This window comes from Heterocephalus glaber, unplaced genomic scaffold (genome assembly GCF_053883595.1).
Source record: "Heterocephalus glaber isolate CG9 unplaced genomic scaffold, H.glaber_assembly_v1.0 deba00001606, whole genome shotgun sequence".
NCBI classification, from domain to species: Eukaryota; Metazoa; Chordata; class Mammalia; order Rodentia; family Bathyergidae; genus Heterocephalus; species Heterocephalus glaber.
Window position 1 is genome coordinate 37130860 of NW_028258377.1, and position 25738 is coordinate 37156597.

General features: G+C 46.8%; 2 long non-coding RNA genes across 9 annotated transcripts in view; one reads left to right on the forward strand and one right to left on the reverse strand.

The window, feature by feature from the left end:
• The window catches only part of LOC101705210 (uncharacterized), a 28551-nt gene extending 17798 nt beyond the window's left edge, over positions 1–10753 (forward strand). The window contains exons 3-5 of one of the 4 annotated variants that reach the window (XR_015444847.1): positions 1–7066; positions 7496–7604; positions 7862–10753. This is a non-coding gene — a long non-coding RNA (uncharacterized LOC101705210). The other 3 variants (XR_015444846.1, XR_015444845.1, XR_001184596.3) reach the window with 3 other exon arrangements.
• The window catches only part of LOC106010630 (uncharacterized), a 29583-nt gene continuing 7708 nt past the window's right edge, over positions 3864–25738 (reverse strand). The window contains exons 1-6 of one of the 5 annotated variants that reach the window (XR_015444852.1): positions 18639–24030; positions 14602–14631; positions 6986–10600; positions 5846–6143; positions 5404–5536; positions 3864–4581 (exon numbers count right to left, since the gene is read on the reverse strand). This is a non-coding gene — a long non-coding RNA (uncharacterized LOC106010630). Of the gene's footprint in view, positions 4582–5403; positions 5537–5845; positions 6144–6985; positions 24034–25738 lie in introns of those variants that run through there. The other 4 variants (XR_015444850.1, XR_015444851.1, XR_015444848.1 and 1 more) reach the window with 4 other exon arrangements.

Genomic DNA, 25738 nt, shown 5'->3' on the forward strand with positions numbered 1-25738 from the left:
GACAGGGCCAGACCCTCTGAGGCTTCCTCCCACCCCACTTCCTGTTTCATCCAGATGCCAACATCCACGTGGACTAATCTGCCGAGATCATTCCTGACCTCCAGCATCACAATTTCCAAACCTGTTCAGTGTTCCCCAGCTTCTCCTGCCTGACTCGCTGCAAGGTCAGAGAGCCTCTGACATCTTAGCCTCCTACGTCACATTAAAGGCCTCAGTGTCCCCTTTCTAGGTTCTGGGCCTCCCTCCACTCCTGCTCTTGAACCTTAACAATGACTTTTTTTGTGTATCGGACTGGGGATTGAGTTACAGCCCAGCCCATGTTTTATTCTGAGACAGGGCCCTGCTAAATTGCTAGTTCCAGGCTAGGCTGGAACTTGCTCTGATCCTCCTGCTTCAGCCTCCCCAGTGTTCGGATTACAGGCATGCACCACCACGTCTGTCATCAACAACCTTCTGTCCCGACTCATTTGGATCATCTGGACAACCAACCACTTTCTCCAGCCCTATGTTAGTTAAAGTCATGCTATTTGCTAAAACAAACACATCCCAAACTGTGTATCAGCTCAACCTAGTTCATTTCCGGATTGCAGAACGCTTCTGAGCAGGGATGCCCGTCCTCCAGGTGATGATCCAGGAGCCGGGCTCCGCCATCTCCAACGTGTGCTTTCCAGGGCTGTCAGGCCGGTGGCTTAGCAGCAGCAGAAATTTATTTCCCTTGGTTCAGGGGGCCAAAAGTCTGAGATCAAGATACCAACATGCTCAGGCCCCGGGGGGCCCCTCCTCTGAGCTTCAGACTGCAAACTCCTCCTTGTGTCTCACTTAGGAAGAGACAAGCAGCTCGCTGGCTTCATTCTACAGGTACAATCTCAACCCAAAGGCTCTGCCCTTGGGTCCCAATTACCTCCTAATACTCCCCCTCCAAATACTTTTACAGTGGGGGCTTGGGGAGGACACAAAAGTTCAGTCCATAAAGGCGCATCAGACTGGACGGAGGGGAAGGGCAGGGTGCAGAAGACACAGCTGCTGGTTCACTGCCCTGGCTGGGAGTGACATCTCATTCCTGGTCACCGTGCCATCAGCAAGACATCCGGGGCGTCCTGACTCCTCTGAAAGTCACAGGTGTGTGGGGAGTGTGGTGTTCTGGGAAGCCCTTGCTGGCCAGCCTCAGCTGCAGTGTGTGGACAGGTGGGGTGGTACTTTCGGGTGAAGTCAGTTCTCTCTGCTCCATTCCCTTCCCTTCCCTCCACCACACCCTCCCACCAAGGCCCAGCCCATACTACAAGTCAGTCAACCTCCCTGATGGAATCCTTTGTCCTGGAGAAAGCTGGAGGTGGACATATCGGTGCAGATGAAGATTTAGGACCCTGAAGCCAGCGAGGCTCTGCATTGCTGGTACCAGGGATCGAACTCGGGACTTTGTGCTTTCGAGGCAGGTGGCGGCACCACTGAGCTACATCCCCGGCCTGTGGGCTCCGATTCTCATTTCCCACAAGTTTCTTAATAACCCTGCTGGCCCAGCCCCTGCCCCAGCCTCACTCAGCACAGGAGAACTTAGGGGCCAGAATGCTAAGATGCCCCAGTGCCCCCCCCGCCCCCGGAGCATGTCCAGCCTTGCACCCTGGCCTCTCCCCAGGCTTCAGACCCGCGTCTCCTGCTGCCTCCAGGACACTTCCACCTGGATCCCCCAGCTCTTCCATAGGGGACGGGTGTCAGCACCCAGCCCACCTCTCCCGTGGTGTTTTTTCCTGTGATGGTGACACCCTCATCCCAACTGGAAACTTGAGGGGCATCCTTGTCTTGTTTCTCAGATTAAACTCTGGCCGAACTTTTTTGGTTTTCTTTTTGGTGGTACTGGGGGCTACATTCGGGTCCTTCACACTGAGCTACATCCCCAGCCCTTTTTATTTTTTACTTTGAGACAGAGTCCTCTTAAGTCACTAAGTTGCCCAGGCTGGGTACGAACTTGCCATCCTCCTGTCTCAGCCTCCCAGCATGCTGGGATTACGTATGTGGAGCACCATACCCAGCTCCAGGACATTTCTTTTTAATTCTTTTTTTTTTTTTTTTTTTTGGTGTTGGGGATGGAACTCAGGACCTTGCGCTTGTGAGGCAGGCTTGGTGCCACTGAGCTGAATCCCTGGCCCTTCCAAGACATTTCTGAAGTCGGTTTCCTCTGCTCCTTTCCTGGGTTCCCACCTCAGCGCTTGCAGTCATGGCAGCAGCGGCCGCCTCAAGTTCTTTAAGCCTCCAGTCCGTGGCTTCTCCAGCAGCAGCCACCGTGACTGTTCTGGAGTAAGGATCTGATCTCAGACCCTGTAATCTATAGGCAAAGCATGGGCTCCCCTTTGAGGTTCCCAAGGCACCACTAACCGACCCCACTTCCCCTTCAGCCAGCCCCTCACTCAACGTTCCAGAAACACCCAGCTCTCTTCTGGATGTGTCCACCGGACCTGGGCCCCACGAGGGGAACGCAGCTGGGCCTCCCAAGGTCCTTCTCCCCAGACCACCCTCTGCTCTCCTGGCTGTGCTGACCACCACCCTCGACAAAGCCTTTGCATGCCTGCCTCCAGCACCAGGGGGCAGGAAGAGCTCACGGTGGAGCTCAGCGCCTGGTACATGGCTTAGCATCCAGTAGGTGCTCAATGCATGCTCCCTGAATAGGTGAAGAGGGGGAGAAGGTACCCGTTTGAGAGATGGAAAACCTTTATTTGGATCTGCTTGCCTTATGCCATCCTGCCTCGTGCTGAATGAACATTTCCTGCTCCTGCTCAGCAGAGCCAAATTGTATATGTGTGTGTATCTGTGAAATCCGATCCTCTGCCCGAGAGCCTGCCCATCCATTAATCGTGACTGGCTATTTGCACAAAGCCGCTTCTCTCAGAGCGCTTCTGCATGGAGCGCCAGGCTCTCCTGCTCTGCCAGGGCTTCGGGCTACCTCACGACTGACTCGGGCTCTCACGGGCCGTCCCTCAGGGCCTTGGGAGGTGAGCCAGGAAGAAACATTTCCTTCTTTTCTATCTTCTTTTCCCTCCTTGCCCTACCCCTAGATATATTTTTTCTTTTTTTCTTTTTGTAGTGCTGGAGGTCAAGCCTAGGGCCTTGCCGGTGCTAGGCAAGTACTCTACCGAGAAAAGCTGTTCAAGGGTAACCACTGTCCCAGGGAGTGGCGCAAGTCAGGCATTTGCTCTCTGCTCTGGAACAGACCACCTTGCTCCCTGCCTGCCTCCCGGGATGTGGGAAACTCCTGTGCCTGGGGACGGGGCAGCCGCACCCCCCAGCCCCCAGGTCACTGGGCTGTGGCTGTTCTCGGTAGACAGCCACCCATGCCGGCTGGGACAAGAGTGGGACTCCAGGTGCAGGAGGTCCCCTAGGGGCTCACTGGACAGCTGTCTTTCTCTCTGGACCACAGGGTTTTCTCATTGGTTCCCCTTCTCACAAGGCCCGTGACCAGCTCACAAGGCCTCTCATGACCATCAGCCTGAGTCAGCCTGACTCACAACCCTGAGCTCCCTCAGGAAGCAGGCAGCCAAAGCCTCAAGCACTTGCTTGGCTTCACCTTGGGGATGAGCTGGCTCTGCTGGCCTAGGTTTCAGCCTGGGGCCATCACCAGGGCCTGGAAGAAGGGATGGGGTCAGCGGGTCCAAGCAGGGCTGCAGGGATGGGGCCTGGGGGGAGCTTGGGAGGCATGGAGGCAGGGAGCCAAGTCCAAGTTAGAGAACTCATGGGAGATGGCGAAATGTAGTGGGTGTCCTGAATAGTTTACCAGTCCGGGTTACCTCTGCCTTTCATTGCCTTAGACTAGACCACTTCTCAATTTTCTAAAGATAGAACTTCAGTTGTAAACATTTGACATGGGAGCTAGGCGTGGTGGCACAAGTTTGTAATCCGAGTACTCGGGAGGCTGAGGCAGGAGGATCACTCTGAGTTCGAGGCCAGCCTGAACTACATAGTGAGTCCTTGTCTCAAACAAACAAACAAAACATGACATGGGGATGTAGCTCAGGGGCAGAGTACATGCTCAGCATGCACAAGGCCCTGGGTGCAATCCCTGGCATGAGGGAGAGAGCAGGGGGGCATTTGTATTACAGTCATGCGCCACCAAGCTTGGCTACATGTTACCATCACATTTTATAAATTTTAAAGGAAAAAGCAAACCAAATAGACAAAACGACATCTTGGCACATTGCTCCAAACCAGCCATGAGCACCAGAGGTGGCTGTGGCAGGACTGTGACAGGAGCTCAGCACCTTGCCTGCCCTGAGGGAAGAGGTTCGTGCTCGCGCCCCCCCCCCAACTGCCCCTGCAGCCGGATTCGGGCACACTCTGCAGAAGCTCAGGCCAGACGGAGCCTTCGTCCTATGGCCTCTCCTCCTTGGCAAGCAGAGGCCTCCTGCCCTCCATGGCCTGCAGCTGAAAGGAGAGAATCCCTGCCAAACCACTTCTTGCACAACAGTGCACTTCCAGGGAGGTGCACAGAATATTTGTCGGCTGAATCGAGTCTTCCTGACTTATGTGACCGGCCAGATGCACTCTGCCGACGGGATGGCTCCCAACGCTTCATCCTCCTCTTCGTCAGTCAACCTATGAAATGGTATTGATTCAGTTTGCCCAGGGGGAACCTTCTCCCGGAATTCCTCCAGCAAGCACGTGCCGCTGTTTCCCTGCTGTGTTCCTGGTGGGGAGCAGGGGAGAGGGAGACCACTCCTGCTCGAAGTGGGACCATTTCTCACCCCAAGAGCCTCCCCCGTCTTTGACCTGACTGTGTGTGTGGTCTCCCACTTTTGCACATTTGTTTTTGTTTGTTTGTTTGTCTGGTACCGGGGATCAAACTCGGGTCCTTGTGCTTTCAAGGCAGGCCGCGGAACCACTGAGCTAAATCCCTGGCCCTGTTTGTTTTTTGAGACAGGGTATTGCTTGATAGTTCAGCCTGGCCCTGAACTCACTGTGTAGTCCAGGCGGGCCTCGAACTTGTGGTAATCCTCCTGCCTTGGCCTCCGAGTGCTGGGATCACAGGCGTGTGCCACCATGCCCAGATTTTTGCATATTTGTATATGCTGGTTCATTCGAAGATTCTGTGCCCAGGAGCCTAGACCTCCACCCTGTCAGCTGAGCACATCACTGCCCGACGGCCTCCGAGGGCTCCCTGTGACTTCCCTGTGTCTGAGCTTCATTGCCCGGCCTTTCAGCCCCCTTGCTTTTCAGCTTGTCGCAGCTATATCGCTGGTGCTGTCTCCCTCCACCATGGTCTAATCGCCCGCTGCCTCCATCCATCCCACACCCCATCTTTTGCACAGTCTAAGGCAGGCACTCTTATTAGTGGACACTATCGGGACCGCTTTCCTGTAGATGCCAGCTCTAACGCGGGGCCTGACCCTGGTGCTCACAGCACCCCGGGGAGCGCACCTGGGGGAGCATCACGAAGACCACGTTCCAAATCGTTCTCCCCACCCCAGTAGCTGCAGATCTCTCCCGCCTCCCAGCGCGATCACCGTGGTGGAGCAGAGGCAGTTGTATCAGGACACATCACGGCACCTCACTGCCAAAGTGACGACTACAGTTATCCTTTGGCTGACAGCTGGTGACGAGAGAATGCACAAACAGCCCAGGCCTCCCTGTGCCCACGAATCAGCAGTTCACGCTGCATGCCCAGCTGGTGGGCAAGGTGGGCCCCTCCTGCCAGCATCGGGCCCCCAGGTGGGGACCTGGGAGCCTCAGGTGAAGTCTCTGCTGCACAGGGGAGGCTCCCCCAGGACCCAGGCAAGGCCTCCACCCTGAGGGCCGGGCACTGCAAAGGCAGGGGCAGGTTGGGCAAAGTGCCCAGGAGTGAAGGCTGTGCTGTGTTCACCTGTGTGCCCGGGCGTGACATCCAGGGGGCCTCTACTGAGACCTGTTGTCGAGCTCTCCACGTGCCAGACATTTCTACCTTGCATGTTACATCTATTACTCTTCACCCGGACCTGGTGAGGCAGCTTCTGTTATTATCCCCATTTTACTGGTAAGAAAACCGGATCCCAGCCTGCCGTGGTGGCGGATGCCTGTAATCCCAGCACTTGGGAGGCTAAGGCAGGAGGATTGTTACGAGTTTGAGGCCAACCTGGGCTACACAGTGAGTTCAAGGTCAGCCTGAACCATATAGTGAGACCCTGTCGAAAAACAAAAGGAAAACCGAGTTTCAGGGAGGAATTTGTCTGAAGCCATATGGCTGCCAAGCAAGTGTAGGCGACACAGACTGGACAAGCTGGCTTCTGAGCACAGGTGGCTGTGCGGCTCCTTGTCCTTAGATGCAGTCCTGGCTGCAGAAAGTGGAGACTCTGGTACAGCCCCACCTAGGGGGAGCTGAGTGAGGCCTCCAGAAAGACTTTGGCCTGCAAGCCAGGATCTTAACACGGAAAATAAACAATAGCTGTTTCAGGTGACAGGTGCTGGGCTGTGGAACTGAGCAACAAATACAACTGAACGGCGGCAAGGATTTCCCCCCTGCACGTTTTTGCATGTTCAGCAAGAACAAGTGTCATCGGGAAGCCGCTCTGTGGCTGTTGTTGCCCGTGGAGACAGACAGCAGTGCCAGGACCTGTCCTTTCTCTCTCCCCCCTCCCTTGGCCTAGGTTCTAGCCCAGGTTTGGGGGAGCCGTGGGCTGAGGTTGTCAGACACTCCCAAGAGAGCTGCTGCCTTCCGCTGGCCCCTGGTTGGGTACAACCTGCCTGTCCTCATATTCGGCCCAAACACAAGCAGGCTGCAGCAGGGACAGACGGACAGATAGACGCAGCAGCCTGAGAACTTTGCTCAAAGCCTTCCAGATGGGCGTGAAAGGCCGGTGGGGCTGGGGACACAGGAGTGTTTGTATTTCAAATGGTGGCTGCCCATGAATCACCAATTTCATTTCGTGCTTTCAGCTCTGGGAAGGCATCATTTCCACCCAGTCTCCCGCGGAGCTGGCGGCCAGAGCCTCTTAGTGGGGCTATAAATAGCCGATCATCAACTCACCTCTTCTGAGCTCATCACAGGCTCCTGGCTCACTGTGCGTCTTCCAGCCGCCTGCGCGTCGCTGTCACTCAGATTTCCCAGGTGAAGCCTGGCTGAGACCCAGGGCGAGCTCAGGGGCAGGGGAGGGGGTACGAGGCTTTGGTTCCCAGAGCTGTTCAGGGTGACAGCGAGGGCACAGCAGACTTTTGAAGAGTTTGACATTTAAGACGTCATAATTACAGTCTCAGTCTCTGTGCTCCTGTCCAATTAAATGCAGCAGCCAGGGACCGTCATTTCTCTTCAAGTCCTAGAAATCAGAGGCAGAGGAGCCACCAAGCATACACCCAGAGCCACATGGAACAGGTAGCAGCAAACAGGAGGATTTGCACCTTCCTATGGCCTCATCTCTTAACACTGAGTGAAACACGGCTTCCTGGCTTCTCAGGGAGTGGCATTTTTCAGAACTGCTCCTAGCGCTGCCCTCCAGGGTGTTGGGCACAGTGCCCAGCCTCACATGTGTCCCCTCATCAGGTCACCATGAAGGCCACACAAGCCAGCTGCTCGAAGCCTGCACTTTCTACAGAACAGGCTGCTGCTCACAGGCACAGGCGATCTGCTCAGCCACACAGACGGTCCATCGGTACAGCCAGACTTCGAAGCCCGCTCTCGGGATGCCCAGAGAGCCTCCCTCGGAAGAGGGCTGTGTGCATCCCTGGAGCCCACCATGTGCCCCCCTGGAGTGCGGGGCCCGAGGGATCTGAGCCCCACCCTCCCCTCTGAAGCTCCATGCACTCCATGCGCGGATGCTCCCAGCTCCTCAGCCTCCCAGACCCCGGGGTACCTGAACATTCCTGTCATCATCTTCTCCCATACTGAATTTTCTTCTGTGTTCTGCAGGGAGAACACCAGTTTCAAAGCAGCTCTTCTGGCCCGGCTTGATGGTTTTCCTCGTACTTCCTTCCTCTGGGACCCTACAGTAGGCAGAGGGGAGCGGGACTCACCGGGCCCCTATGCCAGGCCTGCCCTCCTCTTCATGGTCACAGCCCCACGACTGAGACGGCCGAGTCCAAGGACACAGATTCCCGCCTCCCTCCACCTTCTGCCTGAGAGACCCTCAAAGGGGAGTCCGGGGCTGGATTCCTTAAACGCTTCCTTGGTCATCCGTCTAGCCAAGCTTCAGAACTCTCCAGCCCGCTAGATCTGACCTCTCCCGCTCTGAACCTTCTGACTTACGAGGATCAAAACTAAAACTTTCTTCCTTTCTTTCCCTCTAGTACTTGGAATTGAACCCACATCCTTCTCACAGCGTTACATCCCCAGCCCTTTTTTATCTCTGATTTTGAGATAGGGTCTCATGAAGTTGCTGGGTCGCCTAGACTGGCCTCCAACTTGTGATCCTCCTGCCTCAGCCACCCAGGGTGCGGGGATCACAGGTGTGCGGCGCCACCACGCCCGGCCTCTTAGTTTTCTTAAAGCATAGTTCACCTTCCGTCACTCTCCTGCTCCAAGTCTTGGGTAGTTCCTGCCGTAGCAGGAAGTCCAGGGCCCTCAGCTTGGTGTTCGAGGCCTTACCTGTCCAGCCTACTCGCTGTCCCGATAAACTCTTGCCACCCTCCTCACACTACAGCCACCTTTCCCGGGGCCCAGCTCCGGGCCGTTTCCCTCCTTGGCTCCGCTCGTTAAGGTCCAGGTGGCAGCTGGGCACAGGGGGGCTCGCTGAAAGGAGCTGAAATGACCACAGGTGTCTCCAGGACTCCACGCCCTCCTGCAAGAGCGGGGAGGGTCACTGCTAAAATGTCTTCATAATCCTGGAGACACGGGTGCAGCTCTGCACGGAGGGGTCTGCGTGGCCCGCAGATGGAAGCAGTTCCCCTGGAAAGACACAACCCGAGAGCAGGAAGCAGAAAACCACGAAAGCAGGAGAGGAGGCACCGCTGGAGTCCAGGGCTAGGACTCGTGGGCCTTCTTGTCACCACAACAGACAGGGCTGCCTGGCAAGGAGCACTGGGGCAAGGGCCCCACTGCACAGGGCCTCCCGTGTGTTTCCGTCCCCTCCGCAGGCCGGGCGCAGGCGGGAGCAGAGAGCCGCAGCTGGACCTTGTTGCTGTGGTCTCATTGGTCACAAGCATGTTACTCATTCCTTAAACAATGTGTGCATTTGAACTTTGCCCCATTATCCAGCAAGGAACCTCCACCCCCTGAGTGTGGTGGCTCGGGGCTGTAATCCCAGAGACTTGGGAGCCTGAGGCAGGAGGATTGCACGTTCAAGGCCAGCCTGGGCAACCGAACGAGATCTGTCTCAAAACAAGAGAAGTAAAAAGGGCTGCAGAGGTAGCTCGGTGGAAGAGTGCTTGCCTAGCATGCTCAAGGACCTGGCTTCAATCCTCAGTACTGCAAAAAGGAAAACTAATAATAAATAAACATTGATCTGAAAGAAAAGAGGGCCTGCGTTGACCGCAAGCAAGAAAGCAAGTTACCTTACAGTCACCCTGGAAACTTACTGCAAGTGCTTCTGAGTGAAAACTGACGTTAAAAGCTTGAAGTACTGCAAAAGGGTCTTAGGAGTCTGCCAGCTTCCACCCCACCAAAAATGAGTCTAAAGGAGTAAGAAGAGGGAGAAGCGACAAGGTATCCGAGTAGGGGAGAGGCAGCAGCAGACGAAGGAGGTCGGGAGTTTGGAGGTGGAAGGTGGGCAGGGGCGTGAGTCACGAGGCAGCGTGGAGGAAGCCGAGGCGGGCGGGCTCCTGTGGGACGCCCGGAATTTACTCCCCAGGAGCTTGGATCTGCACACCAGGCATCGTGCAGGATGGGAATGAGGTGCAGGACTGAAAAGATGGGGGATATGTGGAAATCTGCTTAAGAAGTAAGCTCCCAGCCCGGCCCAGGCTGGAGACGGTGGACCCTTTTCTGTAGAAACTGTGCTGGAGCCAGGGAAAGGCCTGCAGCCCTAGACCTTCGGGGACCCACGGAAAAAGCCCACTTAGGACCTGCCACCCTGCTCGGGGAGTCCCCCTTAGATGTGCTCCGCCAAGCACACTGACCACGCATCGTCATTTTACAGGACCAGCATCCGGGTCTCCAGGCATTTAGGGGGACCCGTGTGTGCTTTCGAGAGAGACAAGAAGATTTATAATGTTCCTCATTATCATGAAATGTCACCATACCAGGGATAAAGAAAAGACCCTAAAAGAATTCAGACATCTGTAATCCCAGCTACTCAGGAGGCTGAGGCAGGAGGATCAGAAATCTGAGGACAGTCTAGGCACCTTGGCAAGACCCTATCTCAAATAAAATAAAAAGCGCTGGGGATGTAGCTCAGTGGTAGAGCACTTCCCTAGCATGTATGAGCCCTTGGGTTCAACCCCAGTACCACACCACACACACACACACACACACACACACACACACACACACTTGCAGGAATCAGAGCTGACTGGACTTCCTAGCCACAACCCTGGAAGTGGAAACATAATGGAGTGAGAATTATCTACAGTAAACCCAATCCATTTATCAAGAGAAACCAGGGACACCCAGGCATAGTGGCACACACCTGTAATCCAGCATAATCCCAGCACTTGGGAGGCTGAGGCAGGAGGATCACAACTTCAAAGCCAGCTTGGACTACATGGTAAGACCCTGTCTCAAAAAAGAAAACAAACAGGGCTGGGGATTTAGTTCAGTGGTTCTGGTGCCTGCCTTGTAAGCTCCAGGTCCCGAGTTTGATCCCCAGTACCAGAAAAAAGAAAAAGAAAAAACAAACAAAAAGAGAGAAATGAGAAAATAAAAAGATACTTTCTGACAAGGAAGACCCCAAGTCACTGGCTTCGAATGCTCCCTTTGTCAGGAAGCCCTCCATCTGCAGGAGAATCTTCAAAGAATGAGAAAGACACACCCAGGACACTGGGGGTGCAGCTCAGCACCACAGCACCTCAGGGGTAGCCTATCGGGCCTGGGGCTCAAAACCGGAAACGAGGCCATGATCTGGGGGCTCAAAACCGGAAATGAGATCGCCATAGGTGGACCCGAGCCCACCCCGACTCCTTCAACCCTTTCTTCCTTCTATTGAGGGACCAGTCTGATCCCCTCCATCAGAGCTCTGCCCCCTTCAGCTGCCCAAGCTGAAGTCCCTTCTGTATTTTCTCTTTCAAGCTCTTCCTTGTACATCTGCCTGTCTCACACTTGCATGTCCAGAAATGCTTTTCTGTGAAGATGAGTCAAGTATCTACTCTGAAGGCTGAGTTGGGGTCCCCATCTCCTCCTTGGGGGACCTCCTCAGACCCCTTCCTGTGATAGTAGGGTTGCCAGATAAAAAATTTTTTTTCTTTGGCACCGGGCATCGAACTCAGGACCTTGCACTTGCAAAGCAGGCGTGGCACCACTGAGCTAAATCCTCGGTCCTAAAATATTCATGGGATTATACTTACATTTGAAAAGTTATTTGTTATTTATCTGAAATGGTGGTAGGGATCAAATCCAGGGCCTTCAGTCTCTCTAATGAACTTAGACACAAAAATTCTCAATAAGATACTGGCAAACGGAATGCAGCAAATCAAGAAAGTTATACCATGACCAAGTAGGATTCATCCCAGATATCTATCTATCTATCTATTTATCTATCTATTTATCTATCTATCTATATTTTTTTTGTACCGGGGATAGAACTCAGGACCTTGCACTTGCACTTACAGAACCACTCAACTAAATCCCTGGCCCAGTGTAATACACTATATTAACAGAGCCAAAGACAAAAAGCATATGATCCTCTCAATAGACACAGAAAAAGCAGGTGACAAGGTCCAACACCTATTCATGATAAAAACCTACAGAAAATTGGTACAGAAGGTCTTTATCTCAATCTGATAAAAGCCATCTATGACAAACCAACAGCCAACATCATCCTAAATGGACAAAAACTGAAAGCTTTCACTCTAAAATCAGGAACAAGACAAAGATGTCCACTGTTACCACTCCTGTTCAATATAGTTCTGGAAACACTAGCCAGACCAATTAGACAAGAAAAAGAAATAAAGGAATAAGGATAGGAAAGGAAGAAGCTAAATGATCATTATTTGTGGAGGACATGATACGCTACATAGAAGACCCCAAAAACTCCACCAAAATACTTCTAGACTTAATAATCAAATTCAGTAAAGTAGCTGGATGCAAAGGCAACACTCAAAAAATCAAGGGCATTTCGCACTGAGAGAGAAATTAGGGAAACACAATAGCATCCAAAAAAATGAAATACCTAGGAATCAATCTAGCAAAGGAATTAAAAGACCTTTACATGGAAAACTACACTACCCTGAAAAAAAGGACATCAAAGAGGATATCAGAAAATGGAAAGACATCCCTTGTCTTTGGGTGGGAAGAACCAATACAGTGAAAATGGCCATACTTCCAAAACTGTTCTACAGATTTAATGCAATCTTGATCAAAATACCAACAGCATATCTCACAGAATGAGAGACAACAATTCTAAAATTCATGTGGAACCAGAAGAGACCTAGAATAGCAAAAGCAATTCTGGGCAACAAAGGCAAGACGGGGGATCACAATTCCTGACTCGAAATTATACTACAAAGCTACTATGATTAAAAAAAAACAAAACAAACAGCATGGTACTGGCAAAAAAACAGGCCTGAGGATCAATGAAACAGATTAGAAGATGGAGAAACAACTCCAGACATACTCAGCCACCTTATCTTTGACAAAGGAGCCAAATACCTTCACTAAAAGAATGATATTCTCTTTAATAAACGGTGATGGAAAAACTGGCTTTCTTCATGCCAAAGATTAAAACTAGATCCATAGCTTTCACCACGCACTAAACTAAAATCAAAGTAGATCAAAGATCTAAATATTAAAACAGAAACTCTGGGCCAGGGATTTAGCTCAGTGGCACTGTGCCTGCCTTGAAAGCGCAAGGTCCTGAGTTTGATTCCCAGTACCAAAAAAAACAGAAAACCCCTAAAAACCAAAAAACAGAAACACTAAATCTGCTGCAAGATAGAATAGGTAGAACACTTGAAGACATTGGTGTAGGCAAAGACTATGAATAAAATCCTGATCACACAGGAACTATCACAAGAATCAACAACTGAGATCTCATCTTATTAAAAAGCTTTTGCACAGCAAAAGAAACCACCAACAGAGTGAAGAGACAACCCACAGAGTGTGGGAAAAAATGTTTGCCAGCTGTTCCTCAAAGGACTACTACCTAGAATGCATAAAGAACTCAAAAAAATCAGATCCCCCAAATATAAAGACTGGATCCAAAAATGGGCATCTGAAGAGAACAGACACTTCTCAGATGAAGTAGAAATGGCAAATAAATATATTATAAAATGTTCAACTTCACTGGTCATTGAAGAGATGCATTCACAACACTAAGACTCCATCTCACTCCAGAAAGAATGGCTGCTATCAAGAAATCAACCAGGGGCCGGGGATTTAGCTCAGTGGCGCTGCTGCCTGCCTTGCAAGCGCAAGGGCCTGAGTTCAATCCCTGGTACTGCAAAAAAAGAAAGAAAGAAAAAAAAAATCAACCAATAACAAATGCTGGCAGGTCTATAGGGAAAAAGGAACCCTTCTCCACTGTTGATGGGAGTGTAGACCAGTGCAACCACTGTGGATATCAGTGTGGAGATTCCTCAAAAAACTAAAAGTAGAGGTTCCATTTGACCCAGCTACTCCCCTTCTTGGTATCTTCCCAAAAGTATTAAAAGCATCATACCACAGTGATGTATGGACATCCATGTTTATAGCAGCACAGTTTGTAATAGCTAAATCTTGGAAACAGTCCAAATGCCCACCAATTTATGAATGGATAAAATAGATGTAGTTTTTTTAATACAATGGAGTATTACTCTGCCATAAAAAAGATAAGCTTGAGACATTTCTAGCTAAATGGATGCACCTTGACACCATACTCTTAAGTGAGATAAATTGGACACACATATTTAGATACCACATTGTTTCTCTGGTGTGAGAACCCAAAAGAGTAAATAAGGACTAAAATGTGTAATAGATATAGGAAAATGGAAAGAAAATGTTCAAACGAGAAGGGGAATGAGGGAAGAGAGGGGGAAAGGAAAGAAGCAACAAGAAGAAAAAGAATAGAAGGAAAAAATGAAAACAAAGTTTTTGTAAATAAGGAGGGGAAGAGGAGTTGAAGGGAGGAGAGGGGAATGGGAAAAAAAGAAGAAGCAAGATTTGTCATGTACAGGTACAAATTCCCATGATGAATGTTATCATTATGTATCTCTTAATATATACCAGTAACAAAACAAAACAAAACAAAAACCAGGACCTTGCACCTGGTAGGCAAAATATCTACCACAGAACTACACCTGCAGCCCTGATCTTGTGTTAGCTAAATCCAGGGCCAGAAATCTAGGTTCTCCTTTTACTAAACCCACAAAATAGGGCTGTGGGCAAGAGAAAATGGAACCAGAAATTTTCCCTCCCAGTTAATACAGCATGGAAGATTTGTGCAGAAACGACTGATCCTCCTCCTCCACTGCTGAGCAGTGATTGGGCACTGCAGGGCAGAAGGGAACCACCCAATCACCACAGCAACTGCTGCCAGTTCAGCCAGACACGGCTGGGGTGTGGCTCAGCGGGTCAGCACTTACCTGGCACGACTGAGGCGCTGGGTGACAGCCCTGGAACCACAGAGGAAAGCATACAACAGATTTTAGAGGTAGAGAAGCCCTCTGGAAGCTAAAATAATCTCTGAGATACATAAATATATCATGGTAAAATGAAGAAATTAAAATCTGAACATTTTAAAATGCAGAGCATAAATATAAAGCATTTTTATTGTTTTGACATTCACTATTCCCTTTGTGAGTAGATGGCAACAGCAGTCAACAGGGCAAGAAGTGTTAGAAGTCCAGATGGGATTGAGATGATTCGCCACTAGCTGAGTGGGGTGGGTGGTGCATCTCTGTAATTCTGGCATTCTAGGAGGCTGAGGCAGGAAGACTGCCAAATAGGAGCTCAGCCAGGGCAATTTAGTGATAGTCTGTCAGTAAAATAAAAAATGGCTGTGGGTGTAGCTCTGGGTTCAATCCCTAGTACCAACAAACCCCCCAAAACAAACAAACAAAAAACACCACATGGTCCTATTTTACAAAACCATTGGATGGAATAGAAACGAATTTGCTGAAGCATTTTCAAGGTTTTCTAAGAACAAGTGACTGTGGCCTTCCTTCCTTCCTTCCTTCCTCTGAGAACTGAACTGAGGACCTCTCCAATGCGACCAAGTATTCTATAACTTAGCTACATCCCTTTTTATTTTTTGTTGGTACCGGGGATCGAACTCGTGACCTTGCGCTTGGGAAGCAGGCGCCAGAAACACTGAGCTAAATCCCTGGCCCAACATCCCTTTTTATTTTACTTTGAAACAGGGTCTGGCTAAGTTGTCCAGGCTGTTCTTGAACTTGTGATCCTTCTGGCTCAGCCTTCTGCGTGGCTGTGATACCAGCCGTGTGCCACCGCTACCAGATAGTATTTTTTAAACTGTAAAATGGCTACATCAAGTTAAAACATGAATTTATTTATTTATTTATTTATTTGGTATCGGGGATCGAACTCGGGTCCTTGGGCTTGCGCAGCAGGAGGTGAAACCACTGAGCTAAATCCCTGGCCCAACATGAATTTATTATAGAAGTATAAGATGGCCCTTTACTTAAATCCTCCCGATAACTGCAGTTCAACGCAAGGAAGTATTTTGCATTTTCCAGCTGTGATTGTTTAGAGTTCTTCCATTTAAAGACGGAATCTGAGGGCTGCGGGCGTAGCTCCGTGATCGGGCATGTGCTTAGTATGTGCAAAGACAAAGTTTTGATTTCCCTTTACTCCTCAAAACGCGGAAGGGAAGAGGCGAATCTAGCTTTACAGAGCTTTCGCACTTTGGCCCTTTGCGGAAGAACGAGTCGCCTTCTCCAAAATCGTCCTTCAAACCTGCGGAGATGTTTCGGAGCCTCTCTGACTCTACCTTAGCCCCACCTGTTACCTGGTCCACCTCCCGCTTCCTTCTCCCTCTCCTTCTAATGAACACTTTGGTTCCCCTAAGCTGCGCTTAAAGCAAGGCGCTCAGATTGGAGTCTCCGAGTATGGCCCCAGGGGCTCAAAATGGCAAAGGAGTTTAACTGGCTCTGATCTGGGCGCTGAGCGTTCTTTCAGCAAAGAGCAGCCACTAGACTGCTTTTTCAAGCACACCGATCTTAAGGTTTCTGGCAGAGAACGCTTGTCTAAGTCAGTAGGAAAAGGCACACTCGCGTTTACAACAGGCTCGGACATTCTGATATAGAAAATGCCGTCTGCTGTGAATACAAATAATGCTTGAACAGACAAACTTGTGCGGGACAGACACCACTTCAGTCCTTCCAACCTGCTCTATGGGTACTGGTGTAACTTCCCGCTGCCGTGGGAAACCATGGGGACTGTACCTTCCACTGCCTTGCAACGCCAATTCGAGGCAATTATCATAAGTGGGCTAAAAAAGTTGTGCATAGTATTTGTCCTCGGAAAGCCCTGCAGTGTTGGAGAGTCTGATTTCCGGAGAGACCCAAGGAGGGGACAACTGTGTTCAGAATTTGATACTTCTTCCATAGAAGTGGATCAACTGGAGAGCTTACCTTCCTCCACAGAAGCTGGGACCCTAGCTCCCAGGGTTCATTCCACTGAGTATTTTTATTTATTTATTTTTGGTATCGGGGATTGAACTCAGGACCTTGTGCTTGGGAGGCAGGGGTGGCACCACAGAGCTAAATCCCCGGCCCTTATTTATTTTTTTGAGACAGGGTCTCATTTTGTAGTTCAGGCTGGTCTTGAACTCATGGTGATCCTCCTGCCTCCGTCTCCTGAGTGCTGCGATTACAGGCATGGGCCACCAAGCCCAGCCCCACTTAGTATATTTAATACACTTAACCTTCAGCTTTTTCAAGACAGAATGGGGAAGAATAAAGCCATGTCTCCAAGTCATTGGGTCACTTTCAAACATTTCATCAGGTGTGGAGGAAAATAATGTTTTTTCTCCTTGACACATCCAGGACCCACTATAGTTGGTTTTGTTGTGGTGGTGATTTTTTGTTTTGTTTTATTTTGTTTGTTTGGTGCTGGGAATTGAACCCAGGGCCTTTGCACTAAGCAGATCCACAGCCCTTTTTAAATTTTGAGATGGGGTCTTGTTAAATTGCTAAGTTGCCCACCCTGGGCTCGAACTTGTCTTTTTTTTTTTTTTTTTTTGTACCAGGGATCGAACTTGGGTCCTTGCACTTGCACAGCAGGCAGCGAAACCACTGAGCTAAATCCCCGGCCCTCGAACTTGTGATCCTCCTGCCTCAGCCTCCCAGATGGGTGGAATTACAGGCGTGTGCCACTGATATGAATTTAAATTCCTTGTCTCTGGTACAAATCAACAGGAAACCCAGGACATGGTTCATGTTTCCACCATCCACTAGGAAGCCTCCATGAGCCATTTCCTGGGGCATTTGCACAGGTCAAACTGGGCCCTCTGGGCACGGGTGGAAATCAGAAGAGACAGGCGAACACTTACTAGGGGGTAATTTGGCAAAACATAAAAAAGTTTTGAAAGTGTACATGAATCAAGTGTATGAATCAAGAATTCGACTTCTCCAGATTCAGCAGAAGGAAAAGAAGTTATCCGTAGTTGTAGTTTGTTCGAAAGTATAAGTTCTAGCAGCACTGATTAAATATTCCTATTACAATTTTTTAAACTTGGAAAATGCTCCATTTTAGAAGGAATAGGCCAGTAGTTTAGTTCTGGAGTCTTACATTCAACAGTGACAACAAACTTGCAAACTATGTGGCGAGACAGAGGATTAATATACTGATTACATAAAGAACTCACAAAATTCAACACCAAAAGAACACATAACCGAATCAGTAAATGCAAATGAAATGAATAAACACTTCTCAAAAGAAGTGCAAATGGACAATAATTATGAAAAAATCCTCAACATCATTAGCCACCAGGGAAATGCAAATCAGCCACACTGAGATTCTGTTTCATCCCAGGCAGACTGGTTATTATCAAGAAATCAAAAACTAGCAAATGCTGCTCACACCTGTAATCTCAGCACTCTGGAGTCTGAGGCAGGAGAACTGTTACGTTTAAACCCAGCCTGGGCAATTTAGCAAGACCCTGTCTCAAACAAAATATAGGAAGGCCTGGGAATGTAGCTTAGTGTTGGACCACCCCTGGGTTCAATCTCCAGCACCGAATGAATGAATGAATAAAATAAAGCTGGTGAGGATGTGAAGAAAAAGGCATGATGGTGCATACTTGTAATCCTGGCATTCTGGAATGCTGAGGCAGGAGGATTACAAGTTAGAGCCCAGCTGGGAATTTAGCAATTTAGCAATAGCCTATCTCAAAATAAAAAATCCCAAAGGGCAGGGGATGGAGCTCAGTGCGAGGGTCCTGGATTCTCTCCTAGTATTGCAAAAACACAAACAAAAACACTAAATAAGTTCTACCACCACTCCTGGGTATGCACCAGAAGCAATCAAAGTTAGCATAGGACAGAGATACCGGCACTCCTGTGTTTAATAAGGCATTGTTCACAGTTGCCAGACTAGAAAATCACCCCAATGCCCCTCACAGAAGAATGGGCAAAAGCCATGCAGTGCATATACGTACGGAGTAGTACTGAGCTATGAAGAAGAAGGAAGTTCCATCATTAGCAGGAAATGGTACCGGGGACCATTATGTTGAGCGAAGTAAGCTAGACTCAGAAACTCAGCTACTGAGTGTTTTCTCTCACATGTGAAACCTAGGGAAACAAAAGAAAACAAACCAAACCCTGGGCTGGGGATTTAGGTCAGTGGTTCTGCCGCCTGCCTCGCAAGCGCAAGGTCCCGAGTTCGATCCCCAGTACCAAAAAAACCCCAAACAAACCAACCCCCCCAAATGAAAGTAGAAGGGGTATAATTAAGGAAGAGGAAAGAGACCAGGGGGAGTGGGAGGAAAAGAGGGCCCCAGGAAGGGTCAACACAATCACCGTGTGGGTATGAGTGTGTGAAAATATCACAAAGAAATGGCTCATTACTATGTGCTGATAATTATTAAAAAAATTAAATGATGATCTAGAAGTCCAAACAACATAATCAAAAAGGTAAATGTTGATATGCATCAGACTGTGTCTTTGAAATAGAAAATATTCTTTCTTTTCAAATGCTCTAGAATACTGGTCTACCCATAAAAGATTATATATGAGTTCACAAACAAAACTTCATTAAATTTCCAAAGTAAAAATAACATAGGTGGTGTTCTATAATAATAACACAATAAACACTGTCATTTATAACATTCCCAATGCAAACAAAAAGTGCCCTTCTACCTGGGTGTGTGAGGAAGGCCTATATTAAATAACTTCATGATCAAAAGGAAGACACAAACTGAATCAGCAGAATTCCTAGGAAACAATAATAAACACACCACGTAAAAGCGTCTGAGAGAATAGCTAAAGCACTACTCAATAGGAAAATGTATAGTCTTACCAGGTGTAGTAGCACACATCTGTACTGCCAGGACTTGGGAAGCTGAGACAGGAGAATCACATCCAAGCTTGAGGCAGCCTGGATTATATGGCGAGAACTCATTTCAAAAAACATAAAAAAAAGCTGGCCTCGGCGGCGCGTGCCTATAATCCCAGCACTCAGGAGACAGAGGCAGGAGGATCACAACGAGTTCGAGGCCAGCCTGAACTACAAAGGGAGTCCTTGCCTCAAAAAACCAAAAAAACCCCCAAAACCATAAAAAACCCCATAACCTTAAGTAACTGTATCAATATAAATGAAAGAAAAATAGTGAATGCAACAGGTGGCTCAAAAAATTAGAAAAAGAAAGTTTTAAAAATTAAAAGGCTAGAAAAACAATTTAAAAATACAGCAGGGGCTGGTGGCATGGTTCCAAGGTAGAGCACTTGCGGAACATTTGACATGTTCTGGGTTTGAGTCCCCACTCTAAAAAAATAATAGTAACAATCAATTAATTAATTAAAATTAAAATAAACCAAAGGAAAAACGAATAAATTCACAAGTTCATCAGCTAACAAAAATGTAGTATGAGGCAGGTCAGTGGGCCCGAGGGACAAATGGGAAGGGGCGTCTTGAATAGTGAGCACTGCAGGTTCCAGGAGGAAACAGCCATCAGCGTGTAACACGTCTGTGTAGCTTCTCAGGCCTCAGAGTCAGCGGTCCCACAGAGCACAGGGACACTTGCAGGTGATGCACTGTGCACAGATCTGATGCCAGTTCCAGAACGCGGCACTTTTGCTGGGCTCCCAGCTGCCATTGCCTACAGCCAGTGACAGCACCAAGGGAAATGTTCTGTGGATACCTTCTGCCTCAGGCCTGGCCTGGTTTAAATTAGAACTTCTCTTTCCTAATGAAAGCTTATCTTACCTGTTGGAAGCACCTGAGGAGAGGTGGACCAACTAAGAAGCACAGGAAGACCTTTTGCACTTCCAAGCAGCAGGCGGTGAAGCCACTGAGCTAAAACCCCGGCACCCCCTCTACTAACTTTTAAAGAGAGATAATTCCAAGTTTTTTTTTTGAAATGCTCCAGTCTAGGAAAAGAAGTAAAACTTACGAATTCTTTTCACAGAACAAATATCTCATATAAATACACTGAAACTGTAGGGGAGGAAAGATTTCTTCTCCTTACCCTTTCTAAGATTTGTGCTGAGATTCCTAAAGCACAAGACAGATTAACAAGAGAAGAAAGAGCACACAAAGTTATTTAACCGAAGTTTTACATTTCACAGGCATTTCAGAAGTGAAGATCCTAAGAAATACATAAAACTTAGGCATTTTTTTTCTGCAGTGCTGGGAACCAAAGCCAGAGGCTCACAAATGTTAGGTAAGCACTCTACTACCAAGCTACACCCCTGGCCCAAAAGTTGTCTATTTTTATTCTTGGATTTGACGAAGAGTGGACAGTTGTGGAAAAATATGACTGGAGGGCAAAAGTATGTGATTTAATGGTAGTAAACTAGGGGGGACTTATCGAGGCTGTGTGTTCGAATTCTTCTCTGTGTCCTGGTGTTTTCAGAAGAACATTCCTTTCCTCTAGGTACACAGTGGGTATTTTTCAAATGAGGGGCCTATGATTTGTTTCAGATGAGAAAGGCAGGAGGGACAGTAAGAATGACTTTCCTGCTTCTGCTTTCTCAAACCCCAAATGCCTCTTTATTTATTCTTATTATTTATTGTTTAATCTGCAAAACCTGAGAGGGAACCCAGGGCTTCATGCATGCTAGGCAGGCAGCCTACTGCTGAGCTCACCCCTATCCCCCAAGGTGCCATATTTTGGGTAGCATTTTTTTTTCTTTTGTGCCAGGGATCGAACTCGAGACCTTGCACTTTTGAGGCAGGTGTCGGAACCACTGAGCTAAATCCTTGGTGGGTAGCATATTTTGAACTCATCAATACCAACATACAATAAACATTACAAGAATAAAGAAAACAGACAGAAAAGTCCAGGCCAAGGATTTAGCTCAGTGGTTTATGTCTCCTGCCTCGCAAGCACAAGCAACGGAGTTCGATCCCCAGTACCAAAAACAAAAACAAACAACAACAAAAAAATTGCTAAGAAAAGTCCAGGCCAATTTAATCTGTAGATGTCAATGCAAAAATCTTAAACTTTAGAAAACAAGACTGGTATAGAGGAATACTCTGTAAACCCATCTCCTGGGGAGGCTGAAGCAGGAGAATGCCAAGTTCGAGGCCCACCCAGGTAACTTAGCAAGATGTCTCACAATGAAATTCTGAAAAAGGACTGTAGCTCTATGGTAGAGGATTTCCCAAGCAAGTGTGAGGTCTCAGGTTCATTTTTTGGTATCACAATTAAAAAAGAAAAGAAAAACCAAACAAAATCCAAAAGCACCCAAAAAGAATAATATATTAGGTCTAAATGGGATTTGATCTGGAAGTGGAAATAAGGCTCAATATGTAAAAATCTACTAATAGCTTGTCATAGTGATAGCTCAAAATAGAAAATCATATCTTTATAAAGAGCAAAATGGAATTTGATAAAATTAAACATGGTTTTTGGCAGTGCCAGGATTGAACCCAGGGCCCACACATTTAGGCGAGTGTTCTACTACTGAGCCACACACACAGCTGCTAAACACTTACTTTAAAATTTTTTTTTATTAGTGCTCATTTGCAGTTGGCACAGGTACATAACACGTCTCAGTTCTTTTTTGTTTTGTTTTGTTTTGGTTTTTTTGGTACCGGGGATCCAACTCAGGTCCTTGCACTTGTGCAGCAGGCGGTGAAACCACTGAGCTAAATGCCCGGCCCCTCTATTCTTTTTTAATCCCTCTCCCCTCCTTTTTTCCCTCCCTCCAACTCTTGGTCCCCTTCTCATTTGCAAAAGATCTATCACCCTTTTTCCTATTACATATCTTTTTTGTTGTTTTTTCAAAAATATTTTGGGCTTCTCATATAAGAGAAACCATGTGATATTTAAGCATGTGTGTCTGATTTATTTCACTTAACATTATGGTCTCAAGGCACACGCATTTTCCTACAGATAACTCAAATTTATCCTTCTTTATGACAGAGTAGTACTCCATTGGGTATAAATACCATGTTTTCTTTATCCATTCATCTGTTGATGGACATATAGGGTGTTTCCAAGATTTAGCCATTGTGAATTGTGCTAGAGAAAGATGGGTATGTATCACTGTAGTAGGGTATCTTTAACTTTCAGGAAGATACCTAGAAGGGGAATAGTTGGCTTGAAAGAAATTTCTAGATTTAGTTTTCTTTTTTTTCTGGTACCAGGGATGGAACCCAGGACCTTGCACTTGCCAGGCAGGCATGGTGCCACTGAGCTACATCCTCGGCCAGTTTTCTGAGGAATCTCCATACTGATTTTCATAATGGTTGTACGAGTTTACATTCTCGCCAACAGTGCAGAAGGGTTCCTCCCTTCCCAGCCTCGGCAGCACGTTACTGGTTGATTTCTTAATGATAGCTATTCTTTCTGGAGTGAGATGGAATCTCAGTGTTGTTTTCATTTGCATTTCTCTAATGGCCAGAGATGTTGAACATTTTTTCATGCATTTATTGGTCATTTGTACTTCATCTGAGAATTGTCTATCATTTCAGCTGCCCATTTTTTGACTGGGTCTTTTATGTTGGGTGGTCTGATTTTTTAAAAGTTCTTTATATATTCTAGATGTTAATCCTCTGTCCAAGGAGAAGCTGGCAAAATTTTTTCCCATTCTGTAGGTTGTCACTTCACTCTGTTGGTGGTTTCCTTTAATATGCAGAAGCTTTTTAATTTGATATGATGCCATTTGTTGATTCTTGACATTATTTCTTGTACAACTGGGGTTCTGTTCAAAAAGTCCTTGCCTATGCCTACATCTTCAAGAGTTTTACCTATTCTATATTCCACCAGATTAAGTGTTTCTGTTTTAACATTTACATGTTTTGGGGATCGAACTCCGGTCCTTGCGCTTGCACAGCAGGCAGTGAAACCACTGAGCTAAATCCCCGGCCCTTAACATTTAAATGTTTGATCCATTTTGATTTTAGTTTAGCAAATGGTAAGAGATATGGGTCTAGATTCAATCTTTTTTTTTTTTGGTACCGGGATCGAACTTGGGACCACGTGTTTGTGAGGCAAGTGGCGGAACCACAGCGAAATCCCCGGCCCTAGATTGAATCTTTTACATGCGAATAGCCTGTTTTTCCAGCACCATTTTTTAAAAGAGGCTATCTTTCCTCTAGTGCATAAACACTTGTGGTTAAAAACAGAACACCCACGTTGATGCACACCTATAATCTTACCTACTTGGACGGCTGAGGCAGGAGGATCACAAGTTCAAGGCCAGCCTGGGCACCTTAGTGAGACCCTTTCTCAAAATAAAAAAATAAAGGGTTGAGGATGTAGCTCAGTGGTACAGCAACCTTATGTTTGATCTTCCCCCCCCCATTAAGTTTATTGGTACATTTTAGGTATAAAATACATTTACATACATCATTGGGATCTTGTACCATTACATGAATATCTTGGTTCTTATTTTTTTTCCCCATTCCCTAGCCCTCCCTTCACCCCCTCTACCCTTCCCTATTTGCAAAGACTTTGTTTCCATTTTTTTCCTTTTCTCATATTTTTTCTTTTTCCTTTGCTCCTTTCCCCTACCCCTCCCACTTCCCCTGCTCCTTTAGACCTTTTCTTCCTGTTACACAATATCAATTATACATTTTTAAAATTACAATATCAAGATCTAGGAGACATTACCATAGATTTTACGGAATTTAAAAGGATATAGAAAGCATATTATAAAAATATTTTTTGAAATAAATTTGACAACTTCTAAGAAGTACCTTGGAAGACAAATTAATGAAACTGACTCTGGAGGAAATACAAAATTTGAATAGCACTTGTTAAAGAAAGTATATTCCTAGCTTGAAAACCTACCTATATGACAACAGCAGGCTCATATACATTTTAACTGATAAATTATATCAAACAATTAAAGCAGAAAAAAGAAGGAACACTTCTCCGCTCATTTTAGGAACTCAACATTGTGCTAATCCTAAAACTGGATAAAGATAATAGAAGAAAAAAGTATGAACATAGATAGAAATTTGTTTAACAAAACAAACAATTGGAAGTCAGATCTGGCAGTATGCAGAAAGTGGTTTTGTTATAGCAATGGCAGTGTTGGTTCAGCATTGGAAGATCCACCCCCAAAAGTCATCATTTTAACAGAGGAAAGGAAAGAGCCATATGATCCTGTCACTAGTTGGAGAGAAAGTATTGGACCAAATTCTACAGCTGTTCATGGTAAAAGCTATCAGGAGACTAGAAGTAGAACAGAACCTTCTCAACAGATTAAAGACATGTACTCCATACTTCCAGTGAGAACACCTTATATGAATGGAGAGGATACAATGCTTTCTCCTTAAGGTGGGGAACAAGGGCAGATATCCTTACTCTTTATCTGTTCATTAAACTTTGAAACCTAGGCCCCACCAAAATAGTCTGGCAATAAAATGACACAATTAGGATAGGATTGGCAAGGTAGAAGCGAAATCTTTATATGTAGATGAAATGATCATCTACAGAGAAAATACTAAGAAATCTCTAGGAGGTCCTAGAACTTGTACTTGAATTTAGCAGGATTACAAAATACAAGGTATATATAAAAATTCAGGTCTATGTATAGTTGCTATAAATGAAGATTTGGATATTGAAATTTAAAACTTATGTAGGAATACAAAGGACCTAGAAAAGTTAAAAAAAAAAACAGTGTTGGAAGACGTTTAGTACCTAATTTTAAGACTTCCTCTAAAGCTACAGTAATCAAGGCAGTGCTGGTGTAAGGAAAGACATACAGATCATTTGAATAAAACAGAGAATCTAGAAATAGAACCACACATAGATGGTCCACTGAGTTTTGAAAGGTTATTTAACATTAGCATTTTATAGACTATAAACTCAATTCAAGAGCCGAGGAAGAGATAGTGTTTTCAGCAAACGACACTAGAACACCTGGTATCCGTATATAAAAAAATTAACCTCAACCCTTTATTTCCATACATGAAAATAACTTGAAAGGATCTATGAACCTAAATATGAAAGCCTAAAAGTATAAAACTTTAAGAAGAAATTATAAGGGAAAATATTTATGAATTCAGGGTAGGCAAGAACTACCTAGGATACAAAAGACATGATGTATAAACGAAAAAAATTGATAAATGAGATTCCATCAA